At 37.5% G+C, this 22,133-nt stretch overlaps 1 protein-coding gene across 2 annotated transcripts in view; it reads right to left on the minus strand.

Moving 5' to 3' along the window:
- The window catches only part of LOC132149230 (protein phosphatase 1 regulatory subunit 29-like), a 97,339-nt gene that overhangs the window by 64,737 nt on the left and 10,469 nt on the right, over positions 1-22,133 (minus strand). Inside the window, exon 2 of one of the 2 annotated variants that reach the window (XM_059558276.1) lies at positions 5,674-5,875. The gene's annotated coding sequence lies outside the window, so the exon portion shown is untranslated. Of the gene's footprint in view, positions 1-5,673; positions 6,205-22,133 lie in introns of those variants that run through there. The other variant, XM_059558275.1, reaches the window with a different exon arrangement.

Raw genomic sequence — 22,133 nt, forward strand, 5'->3', positions numbered from 1 at the left:
AGTCCATATCAACAACAAAATATATATCTTGACTCCATATAGTGGTTATTTTGGGAGAATCCCAGGTATTTTGAGTAGTAGGATTATAAAAAAAATGTGCTAATATAAAATTAAATTAAGTAGCCTCCTTGCACCTCTCTTGCAAAATCTATCTTTCTGTACTTTTTTTACTTAAGTACATAAAAAATCTAGTACTTTTGTACTTTCACTTGAGAGTAATATTTTATTATATCTGTACTTTTACTCAAGTACTTGATTTGTGTACTTCGTCCACCACTGGTATTTTGTACGTTACGTGTGCACAACTGCGAGCATGAGCACAAGCAATGAGTTTCTGACTGAAGTTCACTTAACAGCCACAGCTATTGCTAATAACATGGGTTACTTAATTCTACATATAGTCCCTTGAAACAAATTAATGTGACTATTGGAAAATATATTGTCTTTTATAGGCAACAGAAAACTACTTCAATAATTGGCCTTAGCTACAGTAAAAAACACCACATAGACTCAGGGTTCAACAAGGTCTACACAGGGCCGTAGCTGGGGTAAGCGGGGCCCCGGTGCAGGTTGTACCAGTGGGCCCTGTTTGAAATTGTTTAATTTATATGTTCATTCTATTTATTTATTTGTGCTGATTGCACAATGTTTAAGTTGTTTCATGTTTGTAGATGTCCAGGTACAGAAAACAAATAATTAAATATAAAATAGCACTGCATAGTCTTCACTGTAAAAATTTAATTAACAGTCAAACCAAAATGTAGTGAGACACCTTCAACATTTCTTACATTATCACAGTTTATTTGCTCTAGTTTATAAAATGGTAATAAAATATGTCAAGAACTCAGAGTTGAACTGTCAGAACAAATTCATCTTGATAATGTCGGATAACTTTGATAGAATGATTAGTAATGGATTACAATCAACCAAAACTTCAGACAACTGTTAGTATGGCAATATTTACACAACTATCAATACTTTGTTGAAGAATTACCAAGCAATGCTTAATTTTGTTCAGTCTGTGGTGTGAAAAGGTTGCATTAGCAATTCAGGAAAAAAAAAAAAACACGTAAGCAAAACATGGTGAGGTCAAAGTGTCTGAATAATTTTTGTTTGGTGCCATTTTTTTTTCTATCAATTTCACTAGTAGTCCAATGTATGAAGATTTTTGGGTATAATATGTCACAGCTCGCTTTATTTTGCTCTCTTACCTAAATTAATTATAGTGTCCTGCACCTACTATTAAAACTATATATATATATATATATTTTTTTTTTTTTAATTTTCTTGGATTAACATTACAGCAGCTAGTAGCTAAATTAGGCGCGGTCACTTTAAGAGATGATGAAGCATCCAATATAATACACATCCGATATTTTTCTTAACTGTTTACTTTCACTTAAGACATAACCGACAGTTTCTTCGAACATACTTTCCAAGACGGATATTTTGAAATATTTTGTATGTTTTGTCGGTACAAGAGCAAATTCTGTGTTAAAAAAGTGTTTTGAGACGCCTCTCTCTGCGTGAGCGCTGAACACCAGAACACCGTGGTGCTGAAATGGGCTTTTTCACATCCTTTTCTGTTTGTTTAAACTGCACTTTGTATTGTTCGTTCAAGTGCAGGAGGAAGTTCGAGGAGAACTTCGCAAAGGAGCTCGGTTTAGTGTCGCTGTCTGTCAGACGCGGCTCTGAGACTGTGAGATGCGTGCGCACCGAACACAGCGCGCGAGTTGAGATTTTCCGCGTCTTGGGTTTGAATGATTTAAACTCTTTTGAATGTTTAAATTGGAAAGTGGTCAGGCTGAAAAACACATGAAAATGATAAGCTTTCGTGACGACACGGAACAGTGGCCTGTCAACTGTCCTGATCGTCTTTTTAGGCTAGCCTCAGCCAGACGGTTGAGATCGCCGGGGCCCCCCCTCGGCCGTGGGCCCCTATAATCGTCACCACCTTTCACCCCACTTGCGACGGCCCTGGGTCTACATAAATGACATCACACCTACAGCAACACCAGTTAAAACCACCCTCACCTTTACTAAAAAGAACCAGATAAGAGTAATTTGCAGTAGCTGCGCTGCATATTTTTTGATTCACTAAAAAGAACCAAACTACATTTGACATAATATTTCATGCTGTAAATCCAGTTTCAGTATTCCAGTGCTGCAAAATAATTATTGTAAGAATCTCTGCAAAGTACTTAATGCATCTGTGAAATAATGCATGTGTGAGAACTGTTAATGGAACTAAAAGAATATAAATGGTTTCACAGATCCCAACCCTAAATTTGACTTGTTCAAAACTTGTATGTCTGCTATGAGAGAGCAGACTCTTAACAGTCTCACCTTCAGTACTCACAGCTCATTTTTGAGTGACTGGTTGGCCATTATGGATAAAATTCTCTGGGTACAATCTAACTCAGGCACACGTCAAATAGCCACAGACGGCCACACATTGACAGTCTTACTGTGACTGATTCTGTGTGAGTGAAATGAAAGCACTTCTCCTTCTGTAGGACAGCTATATTCTCTCCAAATAGCTCTAGCTAGCAAACCAGTCTCTCTTCTATATTACCAGGTCAGATTCATAGACTGCTTTCATTCTACTCAAAATCCCTTCTTTTTTTTTTTGCTTGCATGTGACATAGACCTGATTATACTTGAGCAGTGTGAACATAAAAATCCAATCTTTTAAAATCCAGTTTGGGCCACTTTCATATGTTTTGCTAACTGTGACCCTAAAAATCCAGTATATGAAGCTTTTTAGTTACAGAGATAATAGAATGTGAATTACTTTGAATCTTTGAAATTAAAACACATTTTTTAGCAACGTTCCCCCAAACAGCCCCAACTAACCTAACGCTGTCTGGGATTGTTAATGCTTTGCCTTGATATTGTTTTTTTGTTTTTTTTCACCAATTCATTTTTTATAATGCACAGATCGTTTACTGATGTATATATTAGTTTCAACCCACCACTTATTAATACCTTGCAAGGAAAATGGAGAATACACATAAAGATAGAAAACAGACATGAGTCAGCCTGAAATGAACTGAGCGAGCACAAATGCATATGTAACATGAAAGTAGCCAGATATAGACTCAGTACTGATGTCAGCAGAGAACCATGGGGATGTTTTCAACATGACTACACAATATAGAACCATTAAGATAAAAAAAAACAAAAAAAACAAGAGCTTCAACTATGTACCAAACAAGGTCCATCTACCTCACTGGCTTGAGACGGGCCTCTGATCAATACTTTCATTAGAACGCTCAATTGCTGTCTTTTGTCTCTTAAGAAAGAGCATAGAATGACCCAAATTGGTCCATCCTTCCTCTAGAAATTTTTAAGTACATCTTATAAAAAAAAGAAAAAAAGTGATTTGACTAAAAACCATTTCAATGCAAGTTGCACAGCATTTTCATTTCTTTTCTTGTCAGACCCCTTCCAACCAAAGCAACTTATCAGAATGATGTTGAATGTTGCTTCTAAAGCATTTTGTAATTAAAGAATTAACTGTCAGTCATGAATGAGACAGATTCATTTAAAATGTGTCTCTGATATTGGTGCAATACAACAGATTGTTCTGTTGCCAGAGCTGACTGACTAGAGCAGGTTGGACTGAATATTTTCAGTGAAATTAGGCTTTTCAGACAAACACACAGGCTTTACCCAGAACACATCCTGTAGAGCAGAAGGATCAAACCTATTTAAATATTAGAGATGGTCAAAGTGCACCATAATGCTCCTATAATAAGGTCAACGATAGAGACATGATATGATTTAGTTAAAACTGTCTCACCACACGTTGTGACACGCATTAACTCTCACTGAGAGACAATATGACAGATGATGCCCGTGTCCACACCTAAATGAGGTCAATCAGACACGCAAGCATATAGCCTCTTGGATAAATAAAGTGTAAGTCCTGCTGTCTTAAAAACCCACTGCGCTCAGGCAACCTGTGAACAGTCCATAGAGAGATATACAGTACAAACAAAGAGAAACACAGAGGGGCAAATTCACTACGTTTAACAGCTGCCTCACTTAGTTCAGGCTGCTTAAAATTCATTTTTGCCAACTCTAAATTACATATTAAAATATATAATAATAAAAAACATTTTAAATTATGAATTTTTTTTTTATATTACAGTTTTTACTGTATTTTTGATAAAGTTTGTTGAGCTTCTTTCAAAAACACCCCAAATGATATATGCAGTATGTGCAAAGAAGCGAATTGAGTGCATATATGTCCAAAGAAAGTGCATGTATCATTCTCACTGATGGAAACCCGTCTCCAGCTGTGTTCCAGGAGGCAGGGAGGGAGGGATAGAGGGATGTAACAGTAGAGCTGCAGCTCTTGTCGATGTGAATAGAGCAGGGCAGGGCAGGGCAGGGCAGGGGTGGAAACAGCACTCTTAAGCACTGTTGTCAGCCAGTAATAATAGAGTTCCCGAGTTAATCGCTGTTGGTGGAGAGGCTGCCATTATGTTCTTCTCACCAGTACAGTCCTTACTCACATGACACACTGAACCACACATAGACATTCATTCTCACTCATTGTGTTTGTGTGCCTTCCCTAAAGGTCCTGGCTTAATATGCTCCACATAACCGACCTTTACTGTCAACAGAGTGTCACAGCAGTCATTACAGAATAGCCATACATGCATTCACCTCTCATGGGCCAAGAAAGGAGAGACACTTCACGCAATATAAGTTTTCCCCTACGGTGATACAGCCAGAGGGAAGATCAGCAGATGAGCCCTCACAGCCTCTTACTAAACATTTATTTTTTACACATTTAACCTTCTCCAATTTTTTGCATGAAGGTATTTGCAATACAAAAATTCAAAACAAGTGTCATGCCCCTGAAGCATGTAAAAAAAATAAAAACTTCCTTCTAGAACTTCCCAACAGCAACAAAATTCTTTATTGTTTCATTTATTTGATTGATCAAGAAGGTTTCCTGAAAAAAAAACCCTTAGGAAAAATAAAAATGTGACAGAAATTAAACTATTTTTGTAGTAGACTTATGACGGACTTCATATACACACACAGACACTATTTTTTTCTGCAAGTATTTGTTATGAGGGAAACAAGAAAGCAAGTGTGTGATTTCTGAGGGGGTAAAGATGGTCACAGCTGAGCTGCAGTGGTCCAGACTCATTAAAGCCTCTCGCTGCCATTGAGCTGACTGCAGAAAGCATGAGTGAAAAGGACCTTTTTCAAGGTGGCAAAGCAAGGCTATTTAACCATTTCATTGAGTTAAAGAGGGCAGAAATCATCTGTGGGACTCTTAAAAACCACTGTAGACTTCCTAGACTGAGCTAAATGAAAAATACAAGTCTTGAGTGACTGAATTTGAAAACAAAGGGGGCAGATATATCTCTTCATGCTGAGTGTGTGTTGATGTGTGTGAATAAGAGAGAGGAAAAGACATGACAGGTCCATCATCATTTACAAAAACACAAACCACAGTACCTGTCAGCCTGGGGCAGGTCTGATGCAAACGGATGGAACAAATGCTTTTGCAGTGAATTTGCACAGAGACCGTATTTCATATGTACTGTTTAGCAAGGTTGTCTAGAAGCTGTTAAACAATCAATACACGAGAAAGGGACAAAAACTGTATCACGTCTACAAGTATAGTGAAACTATACCAGTTCTCACCTGCTTCCCCTCCTTTGACGCTCCGTGGTTTATTGTCCATGAGACTGTGGCGGTGTCGTGTTCTTGTGCAGTGGATCAGGTGTGATCGTCGTACCAGGTCTGCAGATGTCACGTATAAGCGACCCTGATGCTGCAGTATTTAAGCCTTGGTTGAAATCCACTTGTCTCAGGGAACAGGGGCTGGGGACCGATGAGCTCTGAGCTGTAGATAAGGGATAATGGGAGAGGGAGAGACCGTTAAAGAGCTGCTGCAACTTCTGAATAATGTTGTTTGCGATGCTGCAAAACCCACTTGGATTTCTTAATTAGCCTGAATCTAAATAAAGTGGCAGGCTTGGCATAGTCTGTCACTTAATGCATCAGGCAGAGACATCAGAGAAAGAAAGGGAAAGAGAGAAAAGAAAGGAGCAGAACTGCTGACAGGCAGAGCAGGAGCGATGAAAGAGTGTATAGTGAGTATGAAATTACACGGGGAAGCTGAGGAAAGACAGACTTTTGACTTTTAGCACTCTTTCATACTTTGAACTAGACTAAGCGTTATGAGCCGCCAACTATTATTATTATTTGATCTCAAACAAATATATACTTCATATAGCTTTTATATGAAAAAAAATGCTCATAATAAATGAGTGCAGTTAACTTCATCCAAAGTTAACATTAAGAAGCTTCAAAGCGTTTCAAAGAGCCCCTGTTGCATTAGAGGAACAAGTTACCGAAAATGGAAATTTGCTGAAAATGTCTATATGAGAAAAATATAGAAAAATACAGGCAAAATTTAAAAGAGAAAAAAATTATAAACAAATATGTTGCTGGATTTTGATGTGAGAAGATAAAACATGAGAAGACTCCTGTGTTAGACAAAAAATAAATAAATAAAAATGAGGTACAAAACAACCAAGTTACACAATCAACATTACCAGTTACGAGACTCCAGACTCATTTCAGCAAAGTGAGAGAACAGAAAGACAGAGGAGCACTGGAGTATTTTTTAGAGAGAGAGAATGAAAGATAAGTGCAGTGGAATGAGCCTGGGGAGATCAGTGCATCGCCTGCCTGGTAGATGCAGTAATTTAGCAAACAAAAGTTCTGGCACTGGTATTGGAGAGGGATGGTGGGAGAGACAGGAATGATGGGGAAGATCTTTCCATCAATCACACACCCAAATCAATGATTCAGGCAACCGCGAGTGGAGTCAGAGGAGATGTAAAGATTCAGAGGAGGTGGAGGTAGATGTGGAATGAGAAAAAAGAAGCAAGATAGAAACTTATCGGTGAATATTTGAGTATTTCTCAGGTTCATTAACTTTATTCAAGTAATGTTCTATTAAATTAATACTTGATTCTGTTTTTAGCCCTGGGTGAAAGGGTGTAATAGATTGTGAACAAATTAAAAATTCCAGACTCACCCATACTGACTAATAATGCTAAAAATCATTCCAGATGAAAAAACCTTATTGGCTATAAATGCATCAATGTGTCGTTGTCCGCTGAGACAGTGGGTGGCAGCCAGACCAACAAAAATCTAAGGAGATTCGGTTGTCTGATAAGTCATTTATTTTATTGTATATATGACTTTCTTAATTACTTAATTACACTTTTTTTAAATGCACTTGGTAATAATGACAAATTAAATGTTTTACTATAATTTTCTGTAGTGTGTTATTCAATATTACACCTTTTAAATGCACTAATTGCAATTTCAGCATTATTCATGTGTGTTTACAAATATATTTAAATATTTAAATGATTTGAAATTGCATATAAAGTATATTTAATTTACCATGAATGCTGATCAGTGCATTCAGCAGTACTTTAACCATATTTCAAAAACAACAGAAATAATTATGATATTACAGATGAAAATGTACTTTACTCCTAATTCAGTGGGCCAAATAAACACCATGAATTTTAGCTAATTGCATATAATATACATATAAACTAGAATGCATTTTCATGTAATTGCAGTGCAGTTAAGTGCTTGGAAACATTACACTTAGTTTACACTTAAGTATATTATTTCTGTAACAATTTTTTTTTTATCCTAAAGTGTACTTCTTTTCCGCATGACACGTTGGTTTTGTTTGAACAGCTCTCAAATCTAATTTTTCAAGTATTTAAATATGGTATAAAACAACAAACGGTTTGATGCCAAGCATTGGCAAAATTGTAATACTTTTTTGTCATGATGAAACTTGACTGTCTCTGATCACCATTCACTTTCACTGTATGGAAAAGAGAAGAGCGATCATTGTTAATAACATGCTTTGTGTTTACCAAAAGATTTAGAATGTCATGACGGTGAGTAAAAAAACAGAATGTCACATTTTGGATGAGCCGTCACTTTAACAATGATGCCAATACAGCACTGTTGACTCTGACAAGGTACACGGAAGACATGACTTGAGGCAGGTAAATGGAGGGAGAGATAGAATCAAGCCACAGTGGAGGAGGAGTAAAATAAGGCAGAGGTTGTGTAGGAGGATCGCTCTCTATTATGCTGTTGTCCCTGGCAACAGCCACTTTCTCTCTCTCTCTCTCTCTCTCTCTCTCTCTCTCTCTCTCTCTCTCTTCATCTTTCTCTTCCACACCTCCTCTTCCTCCAGCCTCTTCTGTACACCGTTAGCCTTTTCTGTTTTTGGTCTCAACCTCCCTCACTCTTTCTGCCTAGATCGCTCATGACCTGCTGCTAATACGCCATATTTTGCCTTTTCTGTTTCTACGCCATCATGTTCATTTCTGTCTTAATTCACTCTCTCACTCTCTCTTGGTCCGTGAGTGCAGTGAGTTAATGAGTTCTCAGTTGTCTCACAGTGGCACTGAAGGGAGGAGAGATTGTCAGTCAGTCTGTGCATCTCTAACACACTAATCCCTGAATTTATCTGCACAGACATGTACACTGGCACAGCATACCATGCACTCTTTCTCTCACACATACACATGAATATTCACCCCACACATTCATATTGTATCGCCACTGACACTCTATCACTGTAAATAAATGTGCGAGATGCCTCTCAGCCAAGGTCTCAGTGATAAACAATAATACACTTGGTAAAATGTAGACAATAACAGCCAGAAAAGAGCTCTAGGAATGATTGGCAGTGTTAAAGGTGTCCGTTATTATAGGAATTTGACTTCCTGTACGAGTCCTGTTCTGTATTTTGGCCCTCTGCTAGCCAAAAGCAAAATAACTTCAGTCACACTGTGATTTCCAGATGAATCAAATCTCGGACCAGTGCACAGGTATGGTTATTTTCCAACTTTGTTTTGTCTTCTGACTTCTGTCTGGTACCCTGCAGCCCCCTTCAATTTCTGTCGCATTCTCCATTTTGTTCTCTCTGTCCTCAGGGATGTACTTTGAGAGTGAAATGTTGAATTTTCAGCAACAGTGCATGGATTCAAATACAGATCACCATGCTTTAAAGCGTCTTGGTGTTAAAATTACCATACATAGAGAGTTCATCTGCAGTATCGTGTATTAGATATTGCTTTTGGCTGGGATGATGAACAGATCAAAGAGCTCTTTATACAAATGGTCAAGCTGAGAATGTAGATTGTGCTCTTTGTCAGTCTGAGTTTGTGATTTCACACATGCTACCTTAAATACAGACCTAAAAGTGGACCTTTTGTCAGGGTCTCAGAAGAAACATGACCTGCATGTTGAAAGACTCAAAAGGTCCAGATTCCCTCAAGGGAAACTCATTATTCATAGTAATTATGTAATTAATCTAATCAGCCCCATTTCTCCATCTCAGATCAATGGCTATTGATAATGTCTCAGTCAGCCCGAGGCGTTACTATCATCACACCACCCTCTGCTGTCTCAAACACAATGCTGTTAAGTCTCAGTGTTCCTCATGTGCTTCTGTTTTTCGGCTCAATCTTACAAGAACCTTCTGTTGACATTTCTGCTGTTTAAACAAAAAAAGCAACAAAAGAACAATATTTGTATTTATACTATTAGGGATAAATTATTAAATGTTTATCGGGGGTGGGTAAGTGGAAATTATTGTGAACTTGATCATCATTATTATTATTATTATTATTTATTTATTTTTTACATGAGACATGCCATATTTTTACAATAAATCACATTTACATCTTAATGGTGATTCATTTTCACCGAACCCAAATTAATTACCAATATTATAAACAATTGTATATTAATTTGTCTAATTAAAAATAAAATAAATCAAATGCTAAAATTATAACCCAAAATTATAACCCACAGTACATATATGGATTTTCATGTTGAGATTTGCTAAAGAGTGCATCTAAATGTGTTATTTAATTAATAGTATCATAATAAATATTAAAAGTGAGCATTAAATTATATCTAATTCTAGTCTAGATGGTAATCTAAATGTAAAAATATGGGAAATGAGCACAGTTTAATATCCAATATCGGTCAATACTATAAATATTAACGGCAAAATAAATGCTCACCACTTCCACATATGGCGTAAAACAAGCCTAATGGTTGTTGATCACACAGAATGGCTTCTCTGTGGTGTCTCATCCGTTTCTATTTCTCTGTAAAATGAGGAACAGAGTTTCTGACTCAACACTAATGGGCTATTATTGTCCAAATTCTCAGCAGAACAAAATGAAATTGCAATAAGTCACTATGTTCATACTTCAGCTAATGACTACTGCCTCCTGTAAGCATCACTCGCAGCTGCAGTTAAAGTGACTGATGTGCCCTATGTATATTTAAATGTTACAACACAGCTGTTATTTTAACTTGTTCACCCTGCTCACAAACACAAAAACCAGCAGGCTGCAGCAATCAGTTCAGCAATGCAGACACATAATGTTGAAGTATTTTTTACATTCATGTAAAGAAGCCATTGTAAACACTATAAGCTATGAGTCAAAAACATAAAAACAAACATTGTACATTTATTTAAATATTTAATATATTAAGCTTAGTGCTGCTAGATAAAATGAATTGAGAGAACATTTTAAATGGATTTAATGTGTGGGAAGATGGGGGAAGAAGCCCCTCTCTGTAACTATGTTCCTGTAATTTACTTGTCATTATGAAACATTCAATTTCAGTAAATTTATTCAAATTACATTGCCAAGATGCACAACTTTACCAGTTTAATTTATGGCATTTTTTCAGGAAGATCAACGTAATCTCAGCACACCTGAAACAACGGTAGGTGCATAGGGACTAAAAAAAATTAAAAGTAGAATCAGAAATAAGTAAAGATAGCAAATATTGATAGTGTGTGGGTTTGTTACTTATTTGTTCAGGAAAAGAAAATTATTAGGATTAATTAAGCCTTTAGATAAAATGTTCTGTAAATGTCAGATGCCCCCGGGGGCTTCTTGTCCCAGGTACTAAAATGTTAATTGTTTGCATTTGATTCCCATATTAGTGCATTGGGTGATGCATAACGATCCCTTACATGTTAAACATATATGTAAATGTGTTACAGTTTATCAGTATACCGTGACTTAGGGGTTAGAAAGTTTTACTCCTAACCCTAAGGTTGTGGGTTCGAGTCTTGGGCCGGCAATACCACGACTGGGGTGCCCTTGAGCAAGGCACTTAACCCCCAACTGCTCCCAGGGCGCCGCAGCTTAAATGGCTGCCCACTGCTCCGGGTGTGTGTTCACGGTGTGTGTGTGCACTTTGGATTGGTTAAATACAGAGCATGAATTCTGAGTATAGGTCATCATACTTGGCTGTATGTCATGTCACTATATGTTCTCAAAGGGATCATATGATGCGATTTCTTGTTTTTCTTTGTCTCTGGAGTGTTAAAAGCTGTTTGTGCATACAGAAGATCCGTATGTTTCGTATGGATCCGTATGGAAGTCATGTTTCGCAAGTAGGTGAAAGTAGAATGCAGTTCAAAAAAAGAGAGAGAAAGCAGGAGAGAGCGAGACTGCTGAAATGCTGAGGGTAAGCAGGAGGGTGGGTATTTTTTAGCAGCAGTCAAACTGTGATCCCCACAGAAAGAAGAGGAGAATGGTATTTTTCCAACAGCTAGGTGAGAGCAGGACATCCAAGTCATCAGGTGTCTTAAAAAAACACACACACACACACACACACACATACATACCATCACTATATCACATTTGAATTGTTCCAATACACAGGGCGATGTGCCAAATGTTTATAGTCATTATCTATTCATCAAGTTTTGCACCCAGGACACAATCTGTTCCCTTTCTACTCTGAGGGTGACTCATTAACTACCTGCAGTATTAACGCTGCATGTGCCTTGATACATAATGAGGTGCAGGAGGAGACTTAAGAAGAACAATGAAGAATTTCACTTGTTATTAGACATTAAGGAGGTGCATCACATGGATGTATGTCTATGTTTGTGAGCCAACATTAAACATTTCATTATGAAATACACCAGTGAGCCAAAATATTATGACTAAATGTCTAATATGCTGTAGGTCCTACTTGTGCTGCCAAAACAACACTGATCCAAGTCATGGACTCTGAAGTTGTCCTGTGGTATCTGGCATCAAGACATTGACAGTAGATGTACTCAAGTTGGGAGTTTGAGGTTCTTTCCATCCCTACCATTCCTGAACAGTGTGTGTATTATCCTCCTGAAAGAGCCCACTGCCATTAGGGAACACCACTGCCATGAAGGTTGTACCTGGTTTGGAATGAGGTTTAGGTAAATGACATGTCAATCTGACGTCCACATGAATGCCCGGAAACAGGGTTTCCCAGCAGAACATTGCCCATAGCATCACAGTCTTCCCATAAGTGTATCCTGATGCCATTACATCCCCAAGTAATTGTGATGTAACAAAAAAAGGACTCATCAGTCCAAACAACCTTCTTTAATTTCTCCAAGGTCCAGTTTCATTGCTTGTGTGCCATTCTAGGAGCTTTGTGGACAGGGATCATCATGGGCACTCTGACAGTCTGCACCTACACAGGCCCATCATTAAAATTGTCACCACACAGACCTTATACCATCAATGAGCCTTGGACGCCCTACAAACTATCACCAATTTGTGGTTTGTGCCTCTTCGGACCACTGTTGTAGGTTCTCATAAATGCTGACCAGGAGCACCCCTTAAGTCTCGCTGTTTCAGAGATGGTCATACAGTTTGGCCCTCGTCAGACTCATTCAAAACTTTATTCCTGCTCATTTCTCCTGCACCAATGGACTGACTGCATGAACTGATTTTTCATTTACTATATAAATTACCCAGTCCTTCACATGGGACATTGTTATGGTATGATAAACAATTTTCACTTCCTTTATGTGTTCATAATATTTTGCCTCATTAAGTATGAGCAATATCACACGGATAAACGTGAGATATGTCTGTATATCAGCACGGCTGTGATTCAGCTGTAGGTAATCGCATTGTGCAGATATAAAGCCATATCTCATGGCTATGAGTGTGATATTGCGTTTATACAACAATTCTATGGCAAGAGTGTATAATATAAGAAACAACACAGGTGTCTTTAAAAAACACTCTTTTGTGTGGAACTACTTCCTTCCGCCATGGATTCCAATCGCAGTTTGACAGTTTAACAGCTGAGCTCAAGCCTCTGTTACTAATTTGAGAATGTCACTTTAGAACTAGTAACGAAGGAAGTTGAGTTGCTTCATTAAAAGCTTATTGTATTACTGTATTAAAAACAGTGTAATGTGTGGAGTAGAGTATTATGAGAAAGATGGACTGAGCGAGTGTGATTACCTGCAGCCGGCACAGAATTAATTCTTAAGCCAAATCTCATCTTCACAGTAAAACATTTGCTTGAGTGTCTGCTGAGGAAAGCGTTATCTATGTCGTACTGTCTTTTCATCTGTTAAGGGTGATCTCCAATGACAATGCTGCTTACTGCATTTGTTGGCTGTGTCTCACTGTTGTAGAAAGTAAAAAGAACTTCCTTGTTTACAACAGCATTTCAGGGTCTTTCAATATAAAAATCTGTACTGCTGACTCATAAAAACAGTGTCTTGTTGCAATCTAAAGGCGGAACAATGTGACTAAAACCACCATCAAGAACACACACACCATTTTCCAATATTAAATACTACAATTATTTACTACTATTATTAATTATAGCCTATCTCATGTTTAACGACTGTAGAGCCAGCTACAAATTCCAGAAGATCTGGCTGAGGTGAGGCTGATGAAACACAGGGCAACATTTTGAGCAATATTGCTGGGCCACTTTTTTGGCCAATGTTGCTTGGGCACTTTTCCATTGAGAATGGGTAACAAATTTGGTTGTGGGTCGTGGGCCCTGTGTCTCACCTGGTTGCCCGTTGAAGGCAACATTGGCCAAAGTTTCCTGGCAACATTGCTCAAAAAGTTGCCCCATGTATCATCAGCCTGAGGCTGCTCTCGGCAGGTTCATGAGCGCTGAATGGCCACTGATGCCCTGGAGCTCACATCTCCGATAACTTTGAAGCAAATTTTCAAATAGACTTTATCTTTATTAGCAAACCGCATATTTGAAGTCTAGACAAGTACATTCTCTCCTAAAAAACTCTTAAAACTACATTCCGTGACACAAAAGCAGTATTATTTTTTTAAATTATAGTGGATTTGGGCATCCTTCATCACACTCGCTGTGAGAAATACCGCAAGGAGAGTGATACAAATGGTGAAATGGTTGGGAGTTCTGTTATCATTTCATTATTACATGGCTCTAGAATACTTGACTCTGATTGGTCAGTTGCGACATTTCGAGGTATGTTATCACATACATATCACACTCTTATCAGCTAATCAGATTTGAGATTGAATATATATATTTTTATATATATTAAGAGTTTCTATAAATATATAAATATAAATAATGAACACAATGACCCAGTATTGAGCAGTTCCAAATCACAAGTGTCAAAAACATCCATTTTTTTTTATACAAATTTTTGTTAGTTATTTAGAAAGCACGGTTACCTCAAATGTTCTGAACGCCTTTTTTAAACAGGACTTTTACATTGTATAAATAAATGAAATTACAATTTTATATCACAAAGTGATACGCATACATATGTTGGAAGAACACATTAACATTCAACTTAAATTAATGTCAATTCAAGTCATATAATTCAAACATAGAAAATGATACAAAGGCAGATATGAATCTGGGTGTCCCTCCATGCAAATCATTGCTCAGGATAACTGTGTGTAGATGACTCAACATCCTTGCCAGTGAATAAACAGAAGCACATGGCACTCAAGTGAAGTGAGGAAAATTGGTTCTCAGATGTTCTCAATCTTTAGACGGGGACCACAGGATCCCATACATCCTCTTTTGGAATTTAAGAATTGCCCAGAAGTCCATCAGTTTGACCCCTTTTAAATTACTCTGTGGGCACAGACAGCTTTCAGGATTACCTGCCAAGGAGGTTTGGGAACAATAATCATAATTTCTCTGCCACTCCATTATGTAGGCCATGAGGAAACTGATCAGCTAAGCATTTCACCATACGCTAGAATGGTGACATGTGTGTGAGCTTCATCCTGACCGCAGAGTGTTTGTGCTATACAGTATTGTGTGGAATTCAACATTTTCTTGGCCGAAATTGTTTTTTACAGCTATGTCAACTTGTTTATAAAGTGGATAAAGGCAGATTCCCAACTTTGCTTAGGACTCATGACACCATGAAGATGTGTGAACAACTTGCTCCACACCAGGAACACGAGGACAAGATTTCTTTACACAACTAATGCTTATTGGTTAATATCCTAATTTTCTCATATAAAGTGCAGACAGAGCTTCAAAGGGCTAGACACACTGCCAAATTTCCCATGTACTCAATGGATGAGTCAGATTCATGACTGAGCACAGGTTGTTCTTAAATTCTCAATGACAAGGAGCATCCTGTGGTTTAATCAACCAAGAACTGTCATCTCTTAAACTCTCACAATGTCACTGTGTAGACCAATTATTCAAAGTTTAAGGAGGAAAGTCACCTATTCTTAAGCTGTTTTATTACCTGGGTCTTTTCTTTAATTCATTGCCTTTGGGGCTTTGATGATGTTAGATACCCTTTGTTACCGCCTTTACTGACGTAGAAACCACATGACAACAGTGTCGTGGACAAATGCAGAAGTAGCTTCGCGACAAACTTCAACTAGAAAGAGATGCCGATCTCGCTTGTGTTTTACTCGACAGGTGAGTTGCTTTGATTCGTATCTTTACAGAAAATGTATGCTTTTATAACAATCAACAAGATTAGTATTATGGGGCATATACGCCAAACGCGGGGCATCGCATCTCTAGACCCACGCGAGGACGCGTCTGATCCATAGTCTGATCGCGTCTTTGCATTGACTTTGTATGTAATCTACTCACGCAAATTGTTGAACTCGCGTTAAATCCATGATTTATCTTTCCGTCTGATTGATGGCCGTCAGCGGTTGGGTAGAAGACAACACATCCCATCATTCCACGCTCCTTCTTAGCGTCATTAAACCACACAATTGTTATTGTTTTGATAGTGCGCTCTCTAGTGGCAGGTCCTACAACCTGTACCTTTAACCCTTCTTCACTTAAAATAAAATATCCTCTGTAATTGCTGATATCAATAAATGATGATTGAAAATCTCCTACAATACACCAACAAAACAGGCGTCTCTAAAGAGATAATCTCCAAACAAAACTAAAATTAATGAATGAATCATTATTAATACATCTACTTTTTGTAACAAAATTATATTAACATTAACATTACATAACACAGACCTTTGGAGTACCAATCAGAATCACTCCCAGTGCTGGTGCCACTGCACCCTGGGCAGGTGATAAAGAGTGACACATGGCTCATAGGCTGAGTGGGGAAACTGGCATCCAGCTGTTTTCAAACACATGTCAACAGCTGTGGAGTGCACAATGACCTCTCACTGCATTTGAGAATCACAAGGATCTCCAGGCTTCAAGCTACAAAAACTTTGTCCTTTACTTTATTCTCAGCTGCAATAATACTGAAAAATGTATATTCTTCATCTGCTTTCTTCATGATGCTTAGCCATTTCACATTCTTTTAATGTTTTGCCTAAATAATTTGTCCTTTTCTACTTTTAGCATTTCGTCTTGATTTTCTAAAACAAGTTATTATATAAATAGTGGTTGAATTTATGATGAACTAGCACCACTTTTTTATTTTTATTTAAAATTTAAATACGCATTGAAACATCTCTTTTTTTTTTTTTTTTAGTGGGTTGAAATCAAGGGTTCAGTGTGGCAGTCACTCTTGAGATGAATGGAAATTCTAGTGGATCGATTTAATAAGTAATCCACATTTTGACCACATTTACATTTTTTACAGTGATTGGTTAGATTCTCTGTTGGTTTTTACATTGATTTGTTAACTTTAAAATATCGAAGGAAACTGAAAATCACTCTTACCTTGTCCTAACTCTCTACTCCATCTTTTCTTCTTTTTCATTGTCCCCAGGCACTCAGACGCCTCCATGCATGCGGTCATGTGGCACTCTGGGGTGTTAGTGAGTCAGTAGGGCGTGAACTGCGTTGAACAGGCTGCATCTCTCTCTCTCTTTCTTTCTCGCATGCCCTCCATCCCTCTTTCCTGATGATTTAACTCAGCTCTGAAACTGTGCGCCTCTCCCTCCATCTCAGTTCGTTTCTTTCTCTCCCTTCTTTGTCCATTTGTGCCATCTGTTTTTAAAGCCTTACACTAACCCACCACTAGGAATTAATAAGCGTTACATAACCAGGCCACACTTGCTAATTAAACTACTGTAAACCAGTTATAGCATTTACAAACCATCATTTCAAGCTAAAGCTTCTCAAAAAAGACTCAACACAGTTTTTAATACAAGCCCTTCAGTAAGTACTTTCAACATGGAAACATCTCTAAAACAACTACTGTTTTTGCAGGCTTCTTCCTTCATAAACCACAACAAAGGTAAGCCAGATCAATGTAACCTAGTGTGCATATTGCACAACAGCGCCTACTATATCAACCCATGCACAGCCTCCTCCTGCTCCCTGCTTCTGCATTTGTATAGTTGGACCACAGTGTGTTACAATCTCAACACTGCAATAATCCCATTTTGCACAGTCATCACAACTGTTGCCATTGTAACCCCTGCGAGCAGCAGAGCATGACAGCATGCGCTTATAAAAACCTTTCTTTCAATGCTCAATCTCCCTCGACCAGCCTGAATACTGCTGGCTGCCCAGCGCTGGCTCGCCTGTGATAATCAAGCAGTGCATGGAGGTAATATGGGAGTGAAGATGGATGACCAGACTGTGAACAGGGTGTAAAGAGACTGAGGTGTATAGATATTAAAAGGAAATCAGTCTTTGAAAAGAAGTTTAATTAAATTGACATTTCCAGTCTGTGCATTGCTTGGCAGTACACAAAGCTTGATGTTTTTAATATTACACAATATTGAATATGAGCGGCGTCCCAAGAGTGCTAACACAGTCTAACACCACTGGGATTTCCACTGATTGTTTCACTGTTCATGCTGTGGTGGGGATTTATCAGTGACTCTTTCTGCATTAATACCGTTAGACCAGGGAGTGGCAGTACGTTATCGACCTCATGAGTGAATCGTTAAATTAATCATTGCACTGTTTTCAAATATGCAGATTAATTCAGGAACATAACAAGTGGCTATTTTATGAGTGAGTCGTTAAATCACTCAAGCGATTCACTCAAACACATTGACTTCAGAAATCCTGGGCGAAACGGTTAATAATGCTTTGGGTTTGTTTGAAACTATACTTATTGGTGGTGCAATAATAGTCAATGTAATTGCCAATGTTGTGTCTAAAACATGAGTAACTCAATATCAACTTTTGTTAAATGAACAATTTTACACTTACAGGAATAATTGCACTGTATTATTATTTTTTATTTATCATTTATTTAACTAGGAAACAAACTAACTAAATAAATAAACAAACAACCAGTGTAGGACACTTATGTAATCACAAAAAAATGACATTAAGAATCACATTACAATATTTAGCCACTGCAAAATATTCACTTTTACCTTTTACAAGGATAAATCCTATTTCACATTCCTGATACAAAAAAATAAATAAATAAAAATAAATAAATATTACTAGCCACACTGTATTCAAAAGAAAAACTTTCTTGTTTGTGATACTGGTTAACAATACTCAGTGAAAGAACTAGTGTTTTAGTCAGAAGAATTTTTGGCTGATTTTTAGTGTAAAAAGGACAAAACAACCTCACTAATATGTGCATGAAAACACACTCACACACACACACACACACACACACAAGCAGTAATTCAAGTCAACGTGTCAGTGACATATGACTCACTCAGAACAAATTAGGCATGCATCTTGCACAAGTAGCATAACGCATTATGATTGGTTATCATATGATTGTGAGGGGAAATAACTGCCCCCGAGGCTCTCAAGTCCCCCTGGTTTGGCATGGAAATCAACATTTACCCAGAAATACAAAGGCTGCTGAAATTTGTGGAAAATGTTGTGGTGCCAGACAAGAGTTGACCTGATGCTTTATCCACTGACCCAATCACATGCGAGAGGGAAGCCCATTTGGCAATGCATCATTACTAATCCACTAATACTGAATCATGGAATAGATCAGACTTAGAAATTGCACAAAGAACAGCTTATTGAGGCTGGCCACTGACAGAGGAACTGTGCAAAATCAGTAAAACACCCAAGGTTTGTGTTAATTCTGGTGAACAATTTGGCATGGAGTGAACAGTATAGAGAAGGCTAAACTAATCATAATGTTCAGTTATGTCACTCCTATACTTCACCCCATCTAAAATCTTCAATAGGATTCTATTAACTCTGGCCTCCTCCATTACCAAGATTATTTAATCAAAATTTAAAGGAAACATTAGGGTTTGAAAGGAAATAAAAGTCTACTATTCCATTATATGCTTCGTAAGACATTTGGCTCAACAGGAAGCCTAAATGTTACATCCTGCAATAAAACAGTAATTAAAGTGAACTCTTTTGGCACTAGACTACATGCTCACCTCCATGTTTTGTGCAAAAAACTTTTTTTAAGTTTAGTTATCTAGGATTTGATTTAAAATAAGAACCATATTTTTAAAGAGAAATTAGGGTGGCACACCATGAAGCACCAATGAATTTGAATAAAGCTGTCTTTCAACATTAAAGTCAGCAATACGAATTGCTAAAGAGTATCAAATCAAAGATGTGGAGATTCCATGGTTAGTGAAATCTGTTCAATTCTATATTCAGATGTAAAAGTGAAAATTAACCAATGCAACAGTAAACAATGTAACACTGTAATTTAACACACTTATACTTATATCTTGTGAGATCTAAATGAATGAATAAATTCTTCAAAGAAGTGAACTTCTATACATATGCCCTGCTTAGTGTGTGAAACCCTGTGAATCAGAAAGCAGTTCATCTCTGCATGATGGGAGCATGTCTGCAGCATGTGATGTTTTCCTGATTGAGCACAGAAGTAACTGAGCTGTCCATGGTTCTGAAAATAGAAGTAAGTCATGACTCACAGACAGAAAAATAGCGACAGATAATGAGAGTAAGACAGTTTATTGGAGTTAATAGATTAATATATAAATTGGACTTTATCTGGGCTGCCACTGCCCAAATGGGCAATTAGATGACTTGTGTGTGCTTTTTTTGTTTCGTTTTTTTTTTTTTACCACAGTTTTTTTTTTTTTTTAATAATAACAACAACAAAATCCTGTACACTTTTGTACACTGAAGAAAGACATGGATTATTAAGAGTCTACTTAAAAAAATTGAGAGAAGTATTATTTGTCCTATTTTTACTGGATGGATCGACCATTATGGAGGGCTATAAACACATGTATTGTCTGTTTCACTCATACTGGAAGCCAGAGGGTGCTCTAGCACAGAAACTCCACATATATGCATCACAGAAGTAATAGAACCAATGACATTCCAGGAAATTCCTATTACGGACAAATGCATCCAGCTTTCATTGCTGGATAATAAGCAGATAGAAACATTTTGAATGGTAAAACCCAACTGCGACAATATACAGTAGTTTATCTGTGTTCTTCAATCATGTGTATTTTCATAATGAATAAGTATATATGTATTCAACAGTACAGAATATATTTTCTAAGAAGCCACATCAGTTCACAAAAGGACGATATTTGAAACATTGAAGAAACATGTTATAAATGCTCTCTTTTGTTGGAAAGCAAGTTTAGACTATAGAATACCCAAGTATAGTTTTGTATAGGGAAAAATGCAATGCTCAACATGGCTGCTCTATCAAATGTTTACATTTATTTCTGTATTTTTTATCAAATAAATGCCGCATTGGTGAGCAAAAGAGACTTATTTAAAAAACATTAAAAATTTTACTGATCCTAAACTTTTGAACAGCAGTGTATATAGATTGAGTTTAAAAAGCGCCAGAAGAGAAGTGTCCTGATAAGTCTCAGCGGACACATTTAGCCCCACTCTGGCAACTGTGTCTCCATTTATGTGCCTCAGTAACTGTGTAATACTAGTGTGGGTCCACAGGGAGAAAAAGAGTTAGAAATGGAAGTCCCATTGGTGACTGCTGACCTTGCAAACATGCTGTGCTTGAGTGAACGTGTCAGTCTGATGAGGGCCTGAGTACAGACCAGTAAAGTGACCTCGTCTGTACACACGTTCACACACTGAGATTTGTGTGCCACTGCGTCTGCCCATTAAGTCACGATGCACTTGTCTCAAACAGAATCACTTCTTATGTTTCACTTTTACAGATATATCAGTGTAAAAAAAAAACACATCTAAAATGTTCCCAGTACTAAAAAAGGGGGGAATTACTGAATTAACCACACTTAAGATACCCTAATAAAAATATATTATTGGGATCGAATATTTGCACTATGTAATTGTTCTAAAAAATTTATAATGTTGTCACAATACAACATTTATAATAGGAAGGTGTGTTTTAATACATCAATATGTAATTTAAGTGAAAGTTAAAGTGATAGTGAAGTGACGTGATGTGTGGCCAAGTATGGTGACCCATATATACTTGGAATTTGTGCTCTGCATTTAACCCAACCAAGTGCACACACAGTAGTGAACACAACCGGAGCAGTGGGCAGCCATGTGAGCAGTTTGGGGTTCAGTGCCTTGCTCAAGGGTCTCACCTCAGCCGTGGTACTGAGGATGGACGAGAGTGCTGGTTTTTCACTGCCCACACCAAAAATTCCTGCCAGACTTGAGACTTGAACCCGCAACCTTCAGGTTACAAGTCCGACTCTCTAACTATTAGGCAACCACTGCCCCTTAACTTTAACTTACACAGTTATATTCTATTCATTATAATTACTGTGCCCTGTCAGCCTCTTAATTAAAAAAAACTAAAAACTATATTTTCTGAGCAACAATGGGCATAACAAATCTAATGAGCATATGTAAAAGGGAAAGGAACATTTCTGATTCACTCTTCAGTGAATGAATGATTTTCCTGTAAAGGCTCTCAGTAA

This window comes from Carassius carassius, chromosome 9 (assembly GCF_963082965.1).
Source record: "Carassius carassius chromosome 9, fCarCar2.1, whole genome shotgun sequence".
Lineage (NCBI taxonomy): Eukaryota > Metazoa > Chordata > Actinopteri > Cypriniformes > Cyprinidae > Carassius > Carassius carassius.